We start from the raw sequence: 23,705 nt of genomic DNA on the forward strand, positions 1-23,705 counted from the left end.
ATTGTATATAAATCAATAACTATTATTCATTTATTGTGTTTGAAAATATTGAGCCATACTACGTGGCTGGCCCTGTGCCAGAAATGGGGATTCTGCTCTAAATAAGACAGCATGGTTGCTGTCCTGAAAATCTGCAGAGTAGAGGTGAAGGCAATGTCCCTTGCTTGTCCCTTAATGGAAGATTACTAAGCAGAAGTACAGTTTCATGGAGGTTCTGTAGGCCTGTTGGGAGGGCATAGATGGTTTCTTGGCAGAAATTGCCTTTCAACTTATTCTAAAGGTCAAGCTTAGAGTAGGGTAGGAGGACATGCTGGAGTCAGGTACAGACATGTGGAGACAAGGAGGAAATGGATGGCATATTGAAACAATGGCAGTAAAACACAGAAATTGAGGAGGGGAGTGATAAAAGTGAAGGCTGGAAAGACGATGGGCTAAGCGAAGCAGATTCCTAAGCATTTTTCTTGAGAATTAAAAAGTGGTTGATGGGTTGAGCCATTATCCTCTTCACTCCTCAGATTAATGACTTTTTAGATTAGCTTTTTGAATTTAACCTAAAGTTGGGGTTGTACTAGACTTAAGGAATGATAGCATAAGGTTTTAGTTTGACAGGACTTCTTCAAATATGCAGCTCTGTCTAGTCTAGAATTCCTGAGAATAAACCTAAAAGAAATTACAGGGATCCTTCCACCAATGGTCCAGTTGTAGCCTTCACTATCAGAGACTTGAAATCAGTCCAGGACATACAGCCCACCACACTCACAGGAGGGCATCATGAATTGTCAGTTCAGGATTTTAAAAATAAATGTGGCCAAGTTCTTCCTTATGTAGCTTTTGGATTTTCTTGCATTGTTTAATAATTTGTAATAAAATGATTAAATAACCATAACAAAACATATAGTCCAGTCTGAAGATTGTTGTGAGACTTCAAAAAAAAAACCTTCGCATAAAACACTTTATTCATCCCAGATAAGATTATATAGGAAAAAATCCACAATGATTGAGCTGCTGCACTGAATTCCATGCCATTGCTGATATAATATCCATTACTTTTTTTTTAAATTTAATTTTAATTACATCAATCTATTGGGCTCCAGAAGATATTTACTTTTAGCATAATGGATTTTTAAGGAAAAATGTTCCATGAAAGCATTGAGTGTTGAATATTTTATTTTAAAGTAAATGCTAAAGTATTTTTATAACATTCACTATTGATACTTTGGGGAAAAGTAAAGTGAAAATATCTTTTAATGGATTAAAAGGAAACCTTTACAGCTAAAGGCTGTGAGTAGTAGTTAGAATTTCATACTAATAATAGTAATGTATTATTCATAAATGTGTTAGTGAAAAGATAGCTTTAGTAAGAATTCTGTTTTGTTTTTCTGTCTTCTTTTGTGTAAAACTGGATCAGTATTCTTTATATGGTGTGACTGAACTAAGATAACTCATTTTTTTAGTGATCAGACCATTCATAAATATTTAGTGATCAAAGTGTTTAAACTTACTCCAAAATGTTAAAGTCCAGGAGCCATCATCGTATACCTGGAATTAAGTTACACTTTTAACCTCCTTTTACACTTTAGGCCATTACTTGAAAATACAGGAAATACCATCTGAATGTGAGGAGACACCTCAGACCCAGAAACTCCTCCAGAAGAGCACTTTAGTCGGTTATCACAATATGGTCACACAGCATTAGATGTTTTTCAAATGCTGCTAAAACTAGACTTATCAATCTTCAGGTAGTTCCAAGAGCCTTGCCCTTAGAACATGTTATGAATTCTCCCCTTAGGATGTTCATTCCCTTGGGAAGTGCATTGCCAAGTGAAAATCCGAGCTGCTCCAAAGATCCATGCAGGGAACTAAGGTCAGTGAATCTGCCCTCCACCACCAAAGTCCTGTTGAAACTTAATCACCCATGTGAGAGTATTAAGAGTTGGGGCTGTTAACAGGTGACTAAGTCATTCAGATGCTGTCATAATGGAATTAGTGAAAGGAGCACCCTCAGCCCTTTGACCTCTTCTGCCAAGTGAGCCTGTGCTAAGTGGTGCTGTCCATTGAAGCACAGAATGACCTTTTACTGGACACCGAATCTGCTGGCCCCTTAAGCTTGAACTGTCCACCTTCCAGAACTGTGAGAAATAAGTTTCTAGTGTCTCTAACATTTTTATTTTTTCTAAATCACCCAATCTAATGTATTTTGTCTAGCAGCCCTAAAAATTTATCCAGCTCAACTCCAACTCCAGGTTTCCGAGACATAGGTATTATGAGGTACTGGGAAATCCAAACTGCATTCTCTAAAATATCTATACCTATTAAACAAACTAAATCTATGTTTTGAAAATTTCAGCAACTAGTCCATGTCCAGTCAGTTGTCAGTGGGCTAGCATGGGAACTTAATTTGTAAACAAAATAGTTTGTTTGAACAAGTATTTGTTGATTTTTTTATCTCCTTCAATTTTCACATGGAATTAGTTGGAAAATCTGTCTCAAACTCAATCTTTCTCTTTCTCCATTAAAAAGTAACTTAATACCACATACTCTCACTATATATGTATTTGTGTCACTATTTTTCCATTGGATGCTGACTGCCTTGCTGCAGGGTACTTACAGAGGATATAAGAAATCCACCCCTACCCTATCCACTGATACTCTGTATCTCCTAAGACAAATCTTTTTAATGTGACAAGTATGGGATGTATACATGCTAATAATATGATTCATTAGTCATATCTAACAAATCAAAACTATGTTTGTTCCCAAAAGCAGGTGTTACAGAAATTATTTTTAAAACTATTAGTGTCTTAATCAGGAATAATTTTGTAAGAACAAGAATGACAACTACAATATAGTCTACTTTTCCAGCTCATTGGAAAATATTAATTATAAGATAGGAATGTTTACCAGTTTGATATTTCACATGTTGCCAAAATCGATTAATTACTTTCTTCTCTGGTGGTATACAGTACATTATATTAACTGTTTAAAGTTCATATCTACATGATTTGTACATTTTGAGGATTATTTTATAACCAGATACTAGATTCTGTTTTTATTTGGAGAATTATATTGATAGTGTATAATGAAATGAATTTATATAAAGAATGAATATTTGCTTCTACTGACAATGTTAAAGTCTCGAAGTGCTTCATTTTTATTGTGGAATAAGCCTTCAACTGCTGTTATTTTTACCAGCTGTTGCAAACCATGTAGTACTATTTAATACTTAACAAATGTGAAGCCTAGGACACTACATTAAAAAAAAATCGGAGATCCAGTTGACCACCTAGATACCATCTGTAAGTGTGCACAGACCCTAGCCAGAAGCCTGCCTAACAACAGCATCTTGGGTGCACAGGCTCCAGTCAAAGTCCCACTTGGAAAACGCATGTGCAGGAATGCAGGCCTCAGCCAGACACCTGCATGGGTAACAGCACAGTGCAGGGATCCAGAAAGCCATCAATCTGAACCCAGGAATTGGCCCAATGGTGAGCAGCAGAGAGAAGGCCTCTGCAAGGCTTGCTGAGAATTGAAGCCCACTGGGCAAGCTAAGAGTCACTTCAAAAAAGGTGCATCAGACTGCATCTGTTGAAATGAGAAGACATGTAAGCAAGACTCAAAACCAGACTCTCAGATCACCAAAGGCAACCTCAAGGGGCAAGGAAATTGAAGTCTGATACTCAACCACCTGGACTCCCTGAACTGGCAAAGGAAGAGGAGCTGGAAAAAATAAAACAAGAAATAATTTCTCTCGCTGCCTGCTGCACAAGCGCAAGGACCCAAGTTCAATCCCCGGTACCAAAAAAAAAAGAAGAAATAATTTCTCAGATAACAACAGAGAATGTGTCCATAGTGAAAGACATGATTAATAACTCTAGAGAAGAGACAGGTAAAAAAATAGAAGCACTGAGAAACATGGTGGAATCTCAGCATAGGAAACAAATAGAATCCATAAAGCAGATGCAAACAAATATGCAGGAGATTAAAAACTCCACTGATAGTTTATGCAGCAGAATGAGCCAATGTGAGGACAGACTATCAGATATAGAAATCAAGATTGCAACAAATGACCAGGAAAAAAAAAAAGACTTCTAAAAATAGTAAGGGACCATGATAAATCAATCTAGCAGCTGCTAGACGATGCAAAGAAGAATAACATAAGACTGATCCAAGTCAATGAAGAATCACGAGGGAGTGAAAATGACATAAAAAAAAAAAACTGTTCACAGAAGTAATGGTAGAAAACTTCCTAAGCAGGGAAAAAGAATTTCACAAACAGATAAATGAAGCATGTAAGAAACCAACTAGCCATGATCAAAAAAATCTATACCTAGCCATATAATAGTCAAGATTGCAGAAACCCAAGAGAAGAACAAACTACAACAATCAGTTACAGAAAAGAAACAAATCACATAAAAAGGAAAGCCCATCAGAATCACAGCAGACTTCTCAACACAAACCCTTAAGTCAAGGAGAGCCTGGAGTGAAATATTTCAAGCCCGGAAGGAAAACAACCTCCAAGCCAGACTGATGTACCCTGCAAAACTATCTTTCAAAATCGATGGAGTATAAGATACTTTTATGATGAACATCTGAGGAACTTCATGAATATCAAATCAGCACTCCAAAAAATTTTAAACAGTATCCTACAAAAAGGCAATAAGGGTCACAACCCCACAAAGCTCACCAGAATGAATCCATCAGGCAAGACACAAAGAAATTAAACACAAAAGTGGAGAATCCAACAACAGGAAAGAGTCATGACAATGAAGTCAATACATAATAAATTATACCATCAACATTAGTGGTCTCAATTCACCAATCAAAAGAAAGAGACTGGCAGAATGGGTAAAGAATCAGGATCCAACAATATTCTGCACATAAGAAACACAATTCAAAAAGAAATGCATAGACTGAAAGTTAAAGGATGGAAAGCAATACTCCGCATGACAGGAATTCGTAAAAAAGCAGGAGTAGCTATCCTATTTGCAGATCAAATGGATTTCAGACCAACACTAATTAAGAGAGACAAAGAAGGCCACTACATCCTTGTAAAGCGAAAAATCCAAGAAGAACAGATGACAACCATAAATATATATGCACCAAATAGTAGTGAGCCCAACTATATAAAACAAATATTAACAGACATGAAAAATCAAATATACACTAATACAGTAGTAGTGGGGTACCTCAATATCACACTGTCACAAATAGATATATCAACTAGACAATAAACAATGAAATGCTAGAACTCAGCCAAACTCTTAAACAAATGGACTTAACATGTTTACAGTGTTCCACCCCACAAAATCAGAATACACATTCTTTTCAACTGCACATGGGTCGTTCTGCAAAATAGACCACATACTTGCTCATGGAACATATTTAGTAATGCAGAGGAATTGAAGTTATCTCCTGTATGTTATCAGATCATAGTGCAATGAAATTGGAATTCCATAGTAAAAGAAACCATAAGAATTTCATAAGCACATGGAAATTGAACAACACACTTCTGAACAACCAATGAGTCACAGAAATTAAAGAAGAGATCAGAAAGTTTCTACAATTAAATGACAATGCCAGTACAACATATTGGAATCTATGGAACAAAATGAAAGAAGTCTTACAAGGGAAATTTATAGCAGTGAGTACTCACATTAGGAAAATGGTACAAGCTCAATTAAACAACCTAATGCTGAAACTCAGTCTTCTAGAAAAAGCAGAGCAAGACAAACCCAAAGCTTATATAAGGGAGGAAATTATAAAGATTGGAGCTGAAATCAATGCAATGGAGACTAAGAGAACAGTACAAAAAAGCGATGAAGCAAAGAGTTTGTTCTTTGAAAGAATAAAGAAAATTGACAAACCCTTAGCCAGCCTTATAATGACAGGAAGCAAAAGGCTCAAATCCATGTGATTTGCAAAGAAAATGGTAAAATTACAACAGACCCAGCAGAAATCTAGAGGATCATCAGTACCTACTTGGAGAACCTATATGCCAATAAGATGGAAAACACAGAAGAGAAGGGCAGTTCTACATAAATATGAATTACCAAAGTTGCATGAAGACCTAAAAATTCTAAACAACCCATTATCAATCAATGAAATTGGAAACCTAATTAAAACTTACCAGTGAAGAAAAGGTCAGGTCCTGATGGATTTACTACTGAATTCTGCAAAACATTTAGAGAAGAACTATTGCCACTACTCTTTAAACTCTTCAATGAAATAGAAAGGGAAGCAATACTCCCAAATTCATTCCTGGATGCAAACATCACCTTGATTCCAAAAGCACAGAAAGACCCAGTGGAAACAGAGAACTAGAGGCCAATCTCCCTAATGAACACAGATGCAAAAATCCTCAAAAAGATACTGGCAAACAGAATTCAGAAGATCATCAAAAAATAATGCAGCCTGACCAAGTGGGATTCATCCCAGGGATGCAGGGATGGTTTAATATACGCAAATCAATCAATGTAATACAGTATATTAACAGAGCCAATGACAAGAACCCTATGATCATCTCAATAGATGCAGAAAAAAATTCGCCAAAATCCAGTGCCATTCATGATAAAAAAAAAAACCTACAGAAAATTGGAATAGATAGTCTCTGTCTCAATCTGATAAAAGCCCTCTATGAAAAACCAACACCCAGTATCATACTAAATGGTCAAAAACTGAAATCCTTCACACTAAATCAGGAACAAGACAAGGATGTCCACTATCACCACTCCTCTTCAATATAATTCTAGAAACATTAGCCACAGCAATTAGACAAGAGAAAGAAATAAAAAGAATAAAGATAGGAAATGAAGTCAAATTGTAATTATTTGCAAATGATATGAAACTCTATATAGAAGACCCCAAGAACTCCAACAAAAGTCTTCTAGACTTAATTACCAAATTCAGTAGAATAGCTGGATACAAGGTCAACACACAAAAATCAATAGCCTCCCTGTACAGGAACAACAGACTCACTGAGAGAAGAACAGGAGAAACAACTCCTTTAACAATAGCATAAAAAAAAAACCCTATGAATGAATTCCTAGGAAATACCTAGGAATTGACCTAACAAAAGAAATCAAAAACCTCTACTCTCAAAACTATAGCACTCTGAAAGAAGATATCGAAGAGAACATCAGAAAATGGAATGACATTCTTTGTTTCTGGCTAGGAAGAACCATCATAGTGAAATTGACCATACTTCCAAAATTATTATATAGATTCAATTCAATCCCAATTGAAATTCCAACAGTATACTTCACAGAACTTGAGAAAACAATCCAGAAATTCATTTGGAACAAGAAGAGACCTAGAATAGCAAAAGCAATTCTGGGGAACAGAGACAAGGTAGAGAGTATCACAGTCCCCAATTTGAAACTATCCTACAAAGCTATTGTGATAAAAATGGCATGGTACTGTCAAAGAAACAGACTTGAAGATCAGTGGAACAAACTAGAAGATGCAGAAACAACTCCAGACATACTCAGCCAACTCATCTTTGACAAAGAAGCTAAACACCCTCACTGGGGGTAATATAGCCTGTTTAATAAATGGTGCTGGAAAAATTGGGTTTCAACTTGCCAAAGATTAAAACTAGACCTATGTCTCTCACCATGCATTAAACTAAAATCAAAGTGGATTAAAGATAAAAATATTAAACTGGCTGGAAGAGAGGCTAGGTAGAACTCTTGAAGACGTTGGTGTGGGAAAAGATATCATGAACAAAACCTCAGTTGCAGGTGAACTAGCACAAAAAAATCAACAACTGAAATTTCATCTTATTAAAAAGCTTCTATACAGAAAGAGAAAACACCAGCAGCATGAAGAGACAATGCACGATGTGGGGAAATATTTTACCAGCTGTTTGTTCCTCAGAAAAAGGTCTACTATCTAGAATACATAAAAAACTTAAAAAGTCAGACCTCTCAAATTTAAAGACCCAATCCAAAAATTGGCACCTGAAATGAACAGACGTTTCACACACAAAGAAGCAGTAATAGCAAATAAACACATGAAAAAAAGTTCAATATCACTGGTCATTTGAGAGATCCAAATGAAAACAAAGCTGAGCTTCCACCTCATTCCAGAAAGAATGGCTGCTATCAAGAAATCAACCCATAACAAATTCTGGCAGGATTGTGGGGAAAAAGGAACACTTCTCCATTGTTGGTGGTAGTGTAGACTGTTGCAACCACTGTGGAATTAAGTATGGAGATACCCAAAAACCTATGATTAGAGGTCATTTGACCCAGCTATTCCTCTGCTGGATATCTTCCAAAAAGAATGAAAAGAATCATACCACAGTGACAATATGTGCACCCATGTTTACAGTGGCACAGTTTGTAATAGCTAAAACTTGGAAACAGCCCAAATGTCCATCAACTGGAGACTGGATAAAGAAAATGTGTTTCTTTTTAATACAATGGAGTACTACTCAGCCATAAAGAATGATAAACTAGAGACATTTATAATTAAATGGATGCACATTGAGTCCATACTCTTAAGTGAAATAAATAGGACACACATGTGTAAATACTGAATAGTTTCTCTGATGTGAGAAACTGAAATTGTAAATAAGGATCAAAATGTATAATAAATAATGTGAAATAGGAAGAAAAGTTCCAAAGGGGAAGGGGATTTAAAAGGGGTAAGAGAAAGAAAGGAAAGGAATAAATGTGAGAAAAGGAACAAATGGAAACAAAGTCTTTGTAAATAGGGAGGAGTGGTGGGAATGATGGGAGTGCAGGAGAATGGGGAAAAAAATAACCAAGATACATCATGTAAAGGTACAGATTCCCAATGACAAATGTCATCATATTGTACACCTAAAATCTGTCAAGAAAATTAATAAAAAAAAAATTGGACCTCAGAAAATCAGAGCTTTAGTCCTTATTATTTGATATTACTGAACATTTGTCCCCTTGTAAATTCATCAAAAGCACAATTACATAGGTGTAGGTAAATGGCAGAACACAAGTCAAAGGAATCCTCCAGCCACCAGGAGCCTCCACCTCACACACCCTTAATGGAGATGAGAACTTGCTGTGTGGCCAGGTGAGGATACGCAATGGGAGGGATAACAGAGTTGATATAGAAAGTGAGAATTTCCAATTTTGTTCTGACAGTCTCTAACATGACTTGAACCTCCTTATGCCACTGGAAAAATATGTACACGGTGGTTTGAGGATAAGTGTTATTCTCTTGATATTTTCATCTCTGATGTGCCACTAATTGGCAGTTGGTTATGGGTTATTTCAGAGAAATCCTTGGTACCAAAGACCATAATCTAGTATGGAATTCCCAAGACTGTGTTTTTATAAGCCCCTTATCTATAAGTCCCAATTTCTTATTTCTTGGCCTGGTAAGACTATGAGACAGTTTGACATTGGAGCAGCCAAGAAGGTGCATCACATCCCAAGTGTCCATCCCACCTGGTGCTCATCAGTAAGATTACAACACCAAACAAAGAGAAAAGGTGAAAACATTTGTAGAGGCAATTTGGCTTTTCCCTTCCTTTTTGTGTTCTAAATAGTCCAGTAGAAGGGACTGTGGTTATTGTGTATGCAAAATTTGGGGGGTAAATGCTTATTTTGATGGGTGTAATGGTTTAAACGTGAAATGTCCCATGTATTGAAGGCTTGTAGCATTGTTCAGATAGAAGTTTTTGGAAAGTGATTGGATCATGAGGACTCTTAATTTCATCAATGGGTTAATCCATTGATCAATTAATAGCTTAACAAGCTAAGAGATGAGGACTAATCGTATGAAGTTGGTCTCCGGAAGAATGGCTTTGAAGAGTGTATTTTGTTCCTACCCCCTTCCTTGCTGGCATTTTTCTTCTCTGACCGCTGACTGTCATGAGGTGGGCAGCTTCCTTCTACCACACCCTTGTTATGATGCTCAGCCTCATCGCCAGTCCAGAAACAAGGGAGCCAAGAAACCATGGACTGATTCCTTATACCATGAACCAAAATAAACCTCCCCTTTAAATTGTTATGCACAGGTATTTTGTTGTGGTGATAGAAAACTGACTGACATAATAGGTTTGACTATGTTTAAGGATAACACCAGATCTGCTTCATGACTAGTAATACATACAAAAATCATTTTTTCAGACACTAAAAAAGAGAGTCAGCAAAAAATTAGGCATAGAACACCTGAACCAGACAGGTTTAGAAAGATCGTCCAAAGCACATTCTAGATGCTTTGATTCAAGTAAATGATCCTGAAACCCTTACTTGAATACTTCTATGAATGTCAAATCTCATAGAAGCTCTTAATGAGTCCGCATGGAAAGCTCATAATGAGTCAAATTTTCCTGTCATTGTAAGTTAAACTTGTCTCATTGTAACTTTCAGATGTTACTTTTAGTTTAGTATATGTCTTGATAATCTATGCCAAAATGAAGACAGGTTTCACTGTGGCCCATTCCTGGTACAGCAGCTTTGATTCTCCCTTTCTTCCTTATAATTGCTTAGTCCTTATATGCGTTATGGTTTAGCCACAAAATCTGGCTTTCCTTTTGCAGAGTTCAAATACCTGCTATGTTACCAGTGATTCGCATAACTTCTCCTGTTCTGATTTGGCTGTCATCAACTCCTTGATTTCCAGACATCTCTATGGCGTTTCTGAGTCAAGCTGTCAAATCTATAATATCTTGAGTTAAATAGTATACCCATTGACCACAATTCATTTTGTTTTACTACCATTTTTCTAGTCTTCTTGATAGAAAATATATTTAGCTGTTTATTTAAATAGTCTGTTTTTAGTCATTTTTAATTTTATTGGTACAATTTAGATTTACATAATGATCGTATTTATCATAGGGAATTTGTACCTTTGCATGATGTATCTTGATTCCTTTTTTTCCCCTTCTCCTCCCTTCCCTTCAACCTCTCTTCCCCTTCCCTATTTACAAAAGCCTGTTTCCATTTTTTCCTTCTTTTCTCATTTCTTTTCTTTTTCCTTCCTTCCTTTCCCCCTCTCCCCTCTTGAGTGATTTTTTATTTCACATTATCTGTTATACATTTTCCCTATTTACATTTTCAATTTCTTACACCAGAGAGACAATGCAATATTTACATGTGTGTCTGGTTTATTTTTTCTTAAGAGTATAGCTTCAAAGTGCAGCCATTTAGCTATAAATGTCTCAAATTTATCCTTCTTTATGGTTGAGTAGTGCTCCATTGTATAGAAAAACGGTATCTTCTTTATCCATTCATCGGTTGATGGGCATTTGGGTTGTTTCCAAGATATAGCTGTTACAAACTATGTCACTATAAACATATAGCGCATATATTTGGAAAGATACCCAGAAGAGGATAGCTGGGTCAAATGGGACATAATCCTAATTTTTTTAGGAATCTCCACACTGATTTCCACAATGGTTTCACCAGTCTGCACTCTCACAAACAGTGGAGAAGGGAAATAATCTCTATTTTTACTAGATTCCATATTTGTAAATTTGTCCATTTGCTAAAAATTTTTCTAAAACCAAAATTAGTACTCATGGTGTTTTCAGGGCTACTCACTAGTATGCATAGAGTGACCCAATGCTCATACTCCCAGCTGAGGTCGAACCAAGTCATGTTCTGCTTCTTGTCTCCATTATCATGCTATAAGCCAGGGTTCTTTTTCCATCTATTTAATGTACGTTTTTCATTTTTTGTTTATTTTATGGCAGTGATTTCACTTCAAATGTCCCTGAGCATAGTGTGCTGGAGTGCTGTCAGGGCTCCTGAGAGAGGACTATGATGTTCTTTAAGTAGACTGTAAATGTACGAGATAAGTTTTATTTGGTCATGAATTATAATGCTGTTGGCCAGTGTTAATGAATAGTTCACATTAAATGTTTCCATTACACAGAAACACAAAAAATAAAATAATACTATTATTGACTGATGAAAATGTTGTGAACACAGGCTCATGGGATCCTCTCCTTGTATTTTCTCCAGGAGCAACGTTTCATTTTTTGCTAATTCAGTGTTTATAAGAACTATGTAGAACATGTGTTCTAATTCGTAAGAATTAAATGTAATTTCACACTTACAGAGTAATTGCAAGGATAGTAAGAATTTCCATATACCCTTCACCGAAACTCCCCAAGGGTTAGCATTTTATGTTTGTTTTGTCCCCCATCTAGTGTATCATATCACATATGCATTATAAATAATCTTAACATATAACATACACATTGAATCATTTAGTTGCATATGTATATTCTTTGCAACTAAATGATTCAATGTGTATCTTGTAGAAATAATGATATTATCTTACATAAGTAAAATATGATTATCAAAATCAGGAAACTAAGGTTAATTCAGTGTTACCTCATCTGTTCATCTTACTAGGGTGTAAGAGTCATCCCAGTCATTTTGGACCGTGTGTTACACTCAGCTGTCATGTCTCTCTTGCCGTTATAAAGGAGCTATGGTTTCTCAGTCTTTTTCTTTGTCAAAATTGATGATTTTGAGAAACATACAGCACTTATTTTTTATAATATCCTTAGTGTGTTTTGATGTTTCTTCATTATTAGATTTAGATGATGCTTTTTGTCAGGAATATTACAAATATGATGCTGTGTTCTTCCCAGTGCCTTGTTTCTCAGAAGGGATCAGATATTGGTTCTGGTAATGCTAATTGTTCACTTGGTTCAAATGGTTTCTGCCTAATTTTTCTATATAGAGTCTTTGATATCCTCCAGCCAGAGACCCCAGGATACAACAGTGGCTGATCAATCTTAGTTTTGTTTCACTTCAGTGAGGAAGAGAGCATGTCTTGAAGAAGTGTGGGCATCTCAGTGTGAGAACATTGGTTTTTACATTTAATTTTTTTGGAGAGGTTAAATGGAAATGTTTTGTTGTAGATTGGGTGCTATCAGAAAATGGAGAATTTTGTGACTCTTTATGTTAACGATTTGTTATCAAGGAGGGGAAGGAATGGAGCAAAATAAATGCATTTGATAAGGTCATACTATTCTGCAGAGGGGGATGTTTCTCAGAGTTTGTGTCTGGATAGTATTTTTGTTTCTGCTTTGTCTAAATGTGATTATGGAGCAAGCCTGTTTTTTTGTTATATGCCATCACCATCATGGAGTGACCTTGTTTGATTTAATGTTGTCTGAATTGTTTGTACTCAACAGGAAAACACCGTAATGGTGCTACTTGCCCACATAATACCTATAGGTTATAAGAGGAAATAGTTATTTTATTTAAAAAAATTTTAATCACTGATAAGATGTTGAGAGAAGTGCAGCCACGTTTTACTGAAAAGTTTTCTGTGATTTAATCCAGATGAGTTAGACAGTATGTGCATTTTCTAAGCTCGTACTTAACCATTCAGTTGTCTAACGGAAAGCTCTCCTTAGGAACCATATTATGCCTGCCCTTTCTTTTATATTTTATCTCTCTATTTCCCTTGAAATGTCTCTCATTGGCACTCTCCTCTCCTGCTGTGATGAGCTCTCCTTACCTCATGTAGATTTGCTATCCTTATTTGAAGGCAGTCCCTCCAGTCCAGTTTCTCTTTGTTGAATCTGCCATACAAAATGTTTGCTTTTGTGTATTTCTATAATCCTATTTATCATACTCTACCATTTCATCAAATTCAGACTTTTCATCTAAATTCTTTTCAGGTCATAGCTTCTCTAAAATTCCAATTTGTGCCTCAAAAATGCCTTGTATCTAGAATGTGCTCTTTTAATATTGAATAACTTATGTTTTCCAGAAGTATCTCGGTTTTGACATCCTAAAGTACAAGTCAGCTGAAAGCATAACTGTCATTATGTTATATAATCAGCCTCTTTCTCTGGCTATTTTTATCAGCTAATTGTTTGGAGGTTCTTCATTTTCACCATAAAATAGAATTTCCATATTTGTGTGCAATTATTTCTATCTGTTCTGCCTGCAATTTATTGGCTTTCCTGAATCTGAAGATCAGTATCTTTCAACAGACCTGAGAAATATTTATCCATGATTTCTTTCTTCCTTTCACTAATCCATGCTTCTAGATATACAGTAGATTGTATATATTATACCTGTTTCCTAACTCTTATATTTTTTATTTCTTGGTCTTCATATGATAAGTTGTAATAAGTTGTTTTGCTATGTCCAAGAGTTCATTTATTTTTTCTACTAGTTAACTCACTTTTTAAGGTGTATCAGTTTCTTTTTCAAATCTGGTTCATTATCTTAGTTTCTTTAATTTTGTGTTCAATGCCTGCTTTTACTCTTTTAAACAAATTATTTGCTTTTATTCCAGATAAATTCATCATTTTTAATTTTGTGGGAAAGCCTTTTGCTTTTCAGGTGGTGCTTTTGGTGCCTTGTTTCCTTGTGCATTTATTGGTGTGCATGCGTGTGTGTGTGTGTGTGTGTGTGTGTTCATATTCCTTGGAACTTTTAGTTTGCTGCAACTCAGGAAGTCATTAATAGAAAGTTAACTTCACAGACATCAGGGGTCATTACCACAAGTATTTTAAGATAAGTTTAAAATGTAATATAATTTATATTTAGTGTTTAAACATCATAAATTATGAATTCAGCATAAATCTTAAGGCCTGACATGGGTCAGACCTACAGGTATAGTAAGTGCTTCCTGTAAACCTACAAGTCTCTTGTGGCTTGTGATTACAGATATTGTGGAGGTTGTTTCTTATTCTGCCTAATGCATGTGCTATGGCATCATGTTTTCTTGTTGGTGAAGATTTATTTCCCCTTACCCTCACACTGAAGATACACCTCTTTGAAGCCATAGCCTGTTATAAGGCTTCTGTGTAAATAAAATCAGTTACCATCCTGTTATCCCTTACCACAGGGTCCAATGCATTGTCTTTCACCTACTATGCACCTTGACAAAATGATATTTAGGTTCCCAGGGTCTAATGAAATGTAAACAAAACCTGCCTTCAGAGATCTTCGACATTCCAGGATTCCAGTCTTCCCTGTCCCTTTGGCTTCTGTGCATTGCTTAGTTTGATTCCAGCTATACAACAGGTTTGAAAGACAAATGTTAAATACTGCCACATTTTCAATAGTTTATATCACTTTTGTGCAGATTTCATTTTCTCAATATTAACATAAACAAAAATCACCATTGTCTTTCATAACTTACTTTCCCCTCTGATATGTATTAAAGTATAGAAATAAAACAGTTGCATTCCTTCTGGAAATTGTTTAAGTAGTTGGATAAACTGATGATATGAAAGATAATAAATTTATACTTTTTCTTTATTACACTGACCAGCGCTTCCAGTAGAATGTTGAAGTGTGAAGGAAGTGTTCCTGATCACAGGGGGGAAATGTTTACTCTTTACACTATCAAGCATGGTGCCAGTTCTAGGGTTTCTTGTAGATGCCTTTATCAGCTTGAAGAAGTTCCTTTTTATTCCTTCTTGCTGCATTTTTTCTTAATACTATTAAATCTCATCATTTTTTCTCCATTTATTAAATGATCATATGAATGTTTTTATTTTACTATAGTAGATTACATTGATTTTTGAATATTTTCAAACCTTATATGCCTGTAATGAGACCTATGTGATTATAGTGTGTGTGATCTGATCTCAGTCTATTAATATTTTGTGAAGAAAATGTTACCACTATGTTTATGAGGAATGTGTTGGTCTGTACCTCTTGTTTTGTTTTGTGTTATTTTCCTTTGATGCCTTTGTCTGGCTTAAGGTTCAGTATGAGAGACGTACAGAAAAAGTTGAGAAGTATTCTATTTTCTGAAAGGATTTGTAAAGGATTCTTTCATTGTTTATATAATCTACCACTTTGCCCTCTGAGGGTCAGATTTCCTTCATGAGATTTTAAAATAAATTAATTTTTAAATTTGTTGTAGATATGTTCAGATTGTCTTTTTCTTCTTGAGTCAGTGTTATTGTATGTGTGTGTATCTAGGAATTTATTTCATCTGAGTTATCTAATTTGTTAAAAATAGTTATTGTTCAAAGTAAAACCTTATAGTTTTTTAATTTCTACAGTAGTCGTTATAGCTTCTTTTCAGTCATGAATTTTTTTTCTTTTTTTGGAACCAGGGATCGAACTCAGGACCTTGCACTTGAGAGACAGGCAGCAGAACCACTGTGTTAAATCCCAGCCTTCATGAATTTGTTACCATGTCTGTCTTCTTCTTTTCTTGGTGAACCTAATAGCTTATAATTTATTATTATTTCAAAGAAATAACGTTTGGCTTTAATTTTGATGTTTTTCTTTTTTAAATTTTATTGATTTGCACTTAAATCCTCCTTATTTTCTTCCTTCAGCATACTTTGAATTCAGTTTGCTTTCACATTCCTAGTTTCTTTCTTTCTTTTTTTTTTTGGTATCGGGGATCGAACTCGAGACCTTGCGCTTATGAGGCAGGCGGTGGCACCACTGAACTAAATCCTCAGACCCTAGTTTCTTAATATGGAGTCTTATATTACTGATTTTAGACTCCTCTGGGTGTTTAAGATAGAGTTTTTATTTCTAACCACTGCTTTACCTTCATTCCATAGTTATTGAGATGTGTTTCATTTCATTCCATTCAAAACATTTTCTTTTGCACATTCTTTCTTGATGTATGGATAAAAACGTTAAGTATTTAGAAGTGTATTAGCATATTAGTGTCTGAGTACTATCTTGTTCAATTTCAAATATTTTGGATACTTTCAATTCCCTTATAGTTGGATTTAATCATGTTAAACTTATGAGACTTGTTTGTGGTCTAGCACATGGTCTACAATGGGAAATATTCCATAAGCACTAGAAAAGAATGTGGATTCTGCTGTCTTTGAATGGATTTTTTCTACACAAATCAAGTCAAATTATTTCCAAAACATCAGGGAAATTGTTCTTCAAGTTTTCTATATACTCATTGACTTTCTGTTTAGTTTTTCATCAGTTATTATGAATAGGCTATTGGAGTTACCAAGGTATTGTTGGTATATTTATTTCTGCTTTTAATTTTATCAACTTCTACATTATATATTTTAAGGGTTTATTAATGTGTATACATTATAATTGCTATCTGATAGGTCTTTTTTCCTCTGGAAGTACTCCTTAAAGCCTAGTTTGTCTGATAGCAATATATACAATCTGCTTTTGGTTACTGCATGCTGGATCTTTTTCTATCCATTTTTCCTTTCAACCTGTTTGTGTTTTTTAACCTAAAGTGTGTCTCTTATAAGCAGCATATTGTTGCACACTGTGTTGATCTGCTTAACAGTACCGTAATGAAACACCCAGGCAATTAATTTATAAAGAGTCAGAGGTTATTTTGATTGACAGTTGTGAACATTCTAGTCCTTTATGGAGTGGTTTCCTGCTTTGGGCCTCCACGAAGCAGTGAATCGTGGGAGGAGTGCATGGTGGAGCAAACTGCTCACATTAGGAGCCAGGAAACCAAATGAAAGGACCAACAGGAGCCCTTCTCCCCATTAAAAAACATCCTCACTGGTGGACGACCTCTCACCAAGTTTTATTCTTTAAAGTTTCCACACGCCATCAGCTGGACACCAAGTCTTTTCAGTACATCACCCTCTGACAGACACTTACCCAAAAGGATTGCAATTTATATAATCCTTTACATTTATATTAGTATCTATATTGGTATCTGTTATTTCCTCTAAGCTTGAAATTATTTATTATATTCTGCACTGCAGATATGCAAGTAACAACTTCTCTGTCTTCTTAAATCTGGTAATGTTTTTATTTTCCCTTTTTTTAAAAAAGAAGCTTTGTGGATATAGAAATATTGGTTGACTTTTTTCAGTACTTGGACTGTGGTAGCCCTGTGCCTTCTGCCTCCACTCATTTTTGATGAGAAGGTAGCCATGAAGTGTGTTGTCATTCCTCTCTGTGTAATAATTCACTCTTCTCTTTATCTTGGTTTCAACAGTTTATCCAGAATGTGTCCCAATACAGGTCTTCTTCTATTTATCCTATTTGTGTTTTTAAAAATTCTTATAGATATAATCTTTTAAATTTAGGAACTGTTTCTTCAAAATTTTCTTATTTTTATTTTTTCTCTCCTCATGAGGCTTTCTACACACACATTCATGCACACAGGTATATTCATGTCAGTATAGTTGCTGTTTCACAGGTGTCTGGGAAATCTGTTCATTCTTTAAACATAATTTCCTTGATTTGGTTTGCAGATGACTTTCCAAAATCTGAACCCACTCAGAGACAATTTTCATACCCTAGGATCAGTCAATGATTGCCAGAATTTCTTCTCAGACACCTGAAGGAAGTAAGGTTTCTACTCTCTGCCTGTGGATCTGTGAGGGTTGGGTAACGCATTGCAAGATTAGACAGTGTCTGCATCTATTCCAACCTTTACTTCCTACCAAGTTTTCTCAAGGTTCCAGATGCCCATGTAAATGTGCCCAATGTCAGGTTCTAGTCACTCTCATGTTAGTGTGTAACCTTCCCATTAGCCAGAAATTTGCAGCTAAGGTTGTCCATGGCTATTTATTTCCTTGATCTTGTTAAATTTAGATGAAGCCACAGGCTAGGTGAGCCATTGGGCTTGTCCATTTGTCTGTCTCTGAGATCACCGCTGCTACTAATGGAGTTCTTTCAAATTTAAGTCCTAATCAAGTAAGCCTTGTTTAACAATGAAGATTTTGGTGGTCACATGTTCACAGATTGCTTTTCTTTGAGCTGGGGTCAGAGAGAAGTGCGGGTAGGGATTTCTTATTAAAGGAGGATGGAAAAAGCCAAAGCCAGAATCCCACAGACTCTCTGCTTTTATCCAAAGTTCTAATATTTTTCAAGAGTCATCTCTTCTCAGTTTGTTTTATCCATTTAGTCTTTGGTTGATAAACAGAACATTAAAATGGTTATTTTGACAATATTGATGAGTCTGATTATTCCTTATTGATGAGATGTGTCAGTCATTTTCTCATCTCTGTGACAAAATACCTGACACCTTCAACTAATAGGAGGAGAGATTTATTTTAGCTCACATTTTCACTCCATAGTCTGCTGGCTTAAGGCAAAAATTGCATGGTGGAAGGCTCTGGAAGAGGAAAGCTGGTTACCTCATTTTGGCTGGATGCAGAGAGTGAGGGGAGGAGCCAGGGAGGGAGATGTACCCTCCCATATCATACCCCCAGTGACCCAGCTCTGCCAGACAGACCCCAACACCTAATAGCACATTCAGTGATGGATCCATGATCTAATTACCTTCCACACGCGTGAGGATTTTAGGGAACATTTTAGATCTAAACCATATTGGAAAAGGACCCACTAAGCTCTCACAGTCTCTTACTCCATCACATATTTTGTAACTGGATTCACACATGAATACTAACGTTGCCACATAATCAACTATTACTTGGAAACGATATTGGATTTTCATTTACATTAACTTTTTGTAGACAACATTTTTAGTTTGGTTTAATTAATGTTTCAACTATAATAGCATCTATTTGCTCATTCATTTATTAAGTATTATTTATGTTCTACACTGTGCATTAATTTCTGTGATGTAAAGATTTATGAGAAAGTCTACTTTGCATGAATTCACAGTCTGGTGGGGAAGACAAACTCAAAGTAATTAATATAAAAAGTTATAATTGTCTTAATCGTTTTTCTTGTCACTGGGACAAAATACCGGAGACCTACAACTGAACAGAGGAGAGGTTTATTTTGGTTCATGTTTTTTAGAGGTTTTGGTCCTTGCATGATCAGCTGGTTCCAGGAAAAAGTGGCCTGGTGGAAGGGTCTGGTGGAGAAAAGCTGCCCACCTCAGGACAGCCAGGAAGCAGGACACACCCTGTCAGGCTACGCCCTCAGTTACCTGTTTGTTCCAACCAGATCCTACCTCCTAACCCCACATTTATCTATAAACTCATCAGCTAACTAATCCATAAGTGAGTATAGAGACCCATAATCCAGTCACTTTCCACAAGCCCTGCCTCTGAACACATGAGGCTTTGAGTGGAATCCGGATATAAATCATAACAACAATAGATGTGATGTTATACAAGGTGGACATAATGTTGTGTGGTGACCTAGACATGACATGCCTTTCCCAGCAAGGGTTCACAAAGCACACTGCCTATAATTGCAACAGAGAGGCTAGGAGTTAGCAAGTCAAAAGAGATGTAGTAGCTAGGAGCCTCAGTATGGAAAGCAAGGAGGGCAAAGCTTGGGATCAAGTATCATTTTAAGACTCAGACTTTAGAAGACACACAGCTGACAGCAGTAGAAGGTGGAACTTAAGTGGATGTATTTACAACTGCTGATCATTCTGGCCTTTATCATCTGGACCACCAGAGGCTGGCAAGATCTTCAGTGGCCAAATTAGTTTTTACTTTTGATTTGTCTTAGAATTTACCTCCAGGAGCTCTGTAGTCCCCAGACTGATTCTGAAGAACAGATAACAGGTAAAACAGGAGACTTCTACTTCTTCAAATTTGAGAAGGTGAATGCCAAGCAGGTTGGTTAAACTCAAAAGATATTTATAACATAAATTTGACAAGATTTGCTGACACTGAAATAAGGAGTGTGGCTTACTGGATAGATAGAGAGGATTTATCAGATGTCCATGGAGAGGAAGCATTTGGGGAAGCTGAAAAACAAGAAATTAATCTAAATAACCAAAAGAACCAGATAGGTATCCACATGAATCACTAGCTGAGGAGCTAGGGAAGGAGACAAAATCCAGGAAAGAGCAAATGTACAGAAACCTGGGAGACCAGGCTAGAATAGCAGTTTTAGCAGGATATGCCTGTTATATTTTAAATGGATCTTCTACGCTGCTGAGAGGGTTAGAAAATTGGCTTTAACATCCATGGCTTTAAGTTTGAGTGAGGCAAGAGCTATATGAGGTTCCTATCCAGCATGGTCATTTCAACTTTCTTTTATTTTTAATAAATATTTGGAATTAATCTAAACCCTTTGTGAAGCAAAATTAAGATGTTTGAAGGATAATGTTTTAGATTAATAATTCTCTCCAACTAATGTACTTCCTCAGGATAATTCAGAAGCTGCACAGAGAGCTTCATTAACTGCAGAATCACTAAGGAATCTAAAGCAACTCTTTAAAACCAAAGAGTGCAGCCAAAGTGTTAATGTACTATTTCAAAGCACTGAGGTAATGACCATGTGTATAAAAGCTAAATGATGACGCACCCTGTCTGCTCCGCACTTGAAGAGGTTCCTCCTTATGTGTGAAGTTCTATGAGCTAATGTTTCCCGTTCATGACATTCAAATGCTTTAATTGCCAACCATCCGGATTTGCTGTTGGTATGAATCAAGGTTTTCTTATTTAATGAAGCCAGCTTATCTGTCGCCTATCATAATCCATCCTATCCTAATTACTTTTCCATTTCCAGAGCCCATCATTGTATATTAATACAAATACAGGAAAATCTGAGTCATTTTTATAAGAGCACAGAATGCTATCAGATATGTTCATGTGCTTCCTTCACGTATTTAGAAAGGTTCAAAATAACTTGACAAAACTGTATTCATATTCTGCCAGAGACACATAGACCAGGATAAAAATCAGTATTTCAATTCATTCGTTTACCTCATGACACCTAATTTCTCAACCCCTCCATTTTTTTCCAGAATTCTATAGCCTTGCTTTAAAAACCATTCATTGACTAATTGTAACATAAGAAGCCCTTCTGATTCTAAAGGTAATTGGAACATACCGTTGCCCACCAGCTCGCTTTTGTCACAGGTATAGAATTTTTCATTCCCTCATTGACTGTACATGACTAATCATTAGGAAGGCAGCAGTGAATGAGATAAAAGGAGGTTCCAACTTCTATTAGCTCACATTTTCATGGAGGAGACAGTATATAAATAACAATAGTGATAAGTAGTGTGCAAACATTAAAAGAAGGAAGTAGACAGTGGTTCGGTGACTCCTATAGCTAAAACACTCAGGGAAGGCCTGGGATTGCAGCTGACATTCATGTGAAAAGAGACCCTGTGAACAGACCACCGGACCAAGCATTCAAGGAGGAAGACAGTGGGAAAGCAAAGTCCCATGAGCAGAGTGCAGTGCAAGATTCACCTTGAGCCCAGTGCTAGTGGGGTGACATGAACAGGGACAAGGGTAGGAGATGAGCTTGGAGAGAAGAGAAGGAGAACGTTCCATGAAAGGAGTGTGGATTTCACTCCACATCCCATGAGTGTCTGAAAGAAAGCAGTGATGTGCTGTGGCTTACCTTTTGAAAAGATTTGCCAGAATGCTTCCTGTTGAGTGAACTCAGAGTCAAGCATGAAATCGGGGCAGGGCCCAAGTGAGAGGGGCATCTGGCTTGGGTCCTGTAACAGAGGTGAGAGAGGTAGCTTAATTCAGGCTTTGTGTAGAAGTTCAGTGAGAGAACTTAATAGCTGTTGAAGGGTGTATAACAGAAAAGAATCCTCAAGTTTCTATCATTTGTTTGTTTTGTTTTGTGTTTTTGTGATACTAGGAATTGAACCTAGGACTTCCTTCACCTGCTAGGCAGGTTCTCTACAGATGAACTATGTCCCATCTCTAACTCAGTTTTTTTTTAAATTTCACACACTCAGGACTCCCAAATCCTTTGCTGTCACATGGGCTTATTGTACTGATTGATTTTAGGGGTTGACTCCACAGTGGCGTGTTTCAGCGGCCAAGCAAAGCAGTCCGTCACATGGCTGCCTGAGTTCTCCAACTTTGTCCATATGATCTGGGACAAGTTTCTTGACCCCTCTAACCCTCAATTTCCTTTAATTAAAGAAAAAAAAAGAGTGGTCCCGGGATTTAGCTCAGTGGCACCACGCCAGCCTTGCAAGCACAAGGTTCTGAGTTCAATCTCTGGTATTGCAAAAAAAAAAAAAAAAGAGTAATAATTTCATCTATTTTATAGGGTTGTCATCAGATATGACTTAAGAACATACACATCGATGTGCTTAGAACAGTACAAGACTATAGAAAGCACTGAGTAAATGTCATTAATTGGGTACTATACTTCTGTCTTTTCCTCCTTACTGTTGTACCTCAGGTTTTACTACCCAGTACTAAGAATTACAATAACAAATTTTAAAAGAAACAAATTCCTGTTCCTTATGTCATTCTATAATTACTTCATGTATAAGATACTAATTTTTTGGAATTTCATAACACTAATCCCTGTTTAATATACTTCCAATTTCTATAAATGGTAGTATTCATTTTTAAATGACTTTTTTTTGTTATTAGGGTTTTAAAAAATCTGCTAACGTCTCTTAGAGAGATTGACTATTATCAGCTTTACTGTGAAGTTAATGTCTTCAGCTTTTAAAATGAGGTGAGTGAGGATGGACATCTGATCCCAAGATTACATAAATTATATAAAAGCTTACTATGCTGCCTCTGACAGTGCCATGACACTCCAGACCCCTGCTTACCTTTCTCCTCCTGCTTTCCCTGTGGACTCAGATCACTTTGGATCTAAGGTGGAGGAAGACCTATTATTAGGTCACAGGGTAATCTGATGACCTTCTGTGTCTCTAACTCTTTCATTCCCATGTAAACACTGGATCCTGCCCCTCTGCCAGGCTGCCAGTTGCATTTCAGACTCTCCTGAGTGGTTGTTTGCTTCTCAAAATAGGCTTGAGAACAATAGGAAAGTAGAGTAGGTCAACACAGCATATGGCCAACTCTTCATAGACAGATGTGCTTGCGAATAACAAGGAAATTCGTATAAATTGTTACCTTTATTATAAATGTGGTATGCAGGAGTTTC

The 23,705-nt window shown here is 36.3% G+C and overlaps 1 protein-coding gene across 3 annotated transcripts in view; it reads left to right on the top strand.

Annotated features, from left to right (window-relative positions):
• Positions 1–23,705, top strand: part of Nwd2 (NACHT and WD repeat domain containing 2) — a 183,825-nt gene that overhangs the window by 54,446 nt on the left and 105,674 nt on the right. For 2 of the 3 annotated variants that reach the window (XM_087187439.1, XM_021246683.2), the window contains exon 1: positions 1,263–1,864. The exons of the other annotated variant lie outside the window; for it this stretch is intronic. The gene's annotated coding sequence lies outside the window, so the exon portion shown is untranslated. Of the gene's footprint in view, positions 1–1,262; positions 1,865–23,705 lie in introns of those variants that run through there. 3 annotated transcript variants of the gene reach the window in all.

This window comes from Heterocephalus glaber, unplaced genomic scaffold (genome assembly GCF_053883595.1).
Source record: "Heterocephalus glaber isolate CG9 unplaced genomic scaffold, H.glaber_assembly_v1.0 deba00001509, whole genome shotgun sequence".
In the NCBI taxonomy this organism is placed as follows: Eukaryota; Metazoa; Chordata; class Mammalia; order Rodentia; family Bathyergidae; genus Heterocephalus; species Heterocephalus glaber.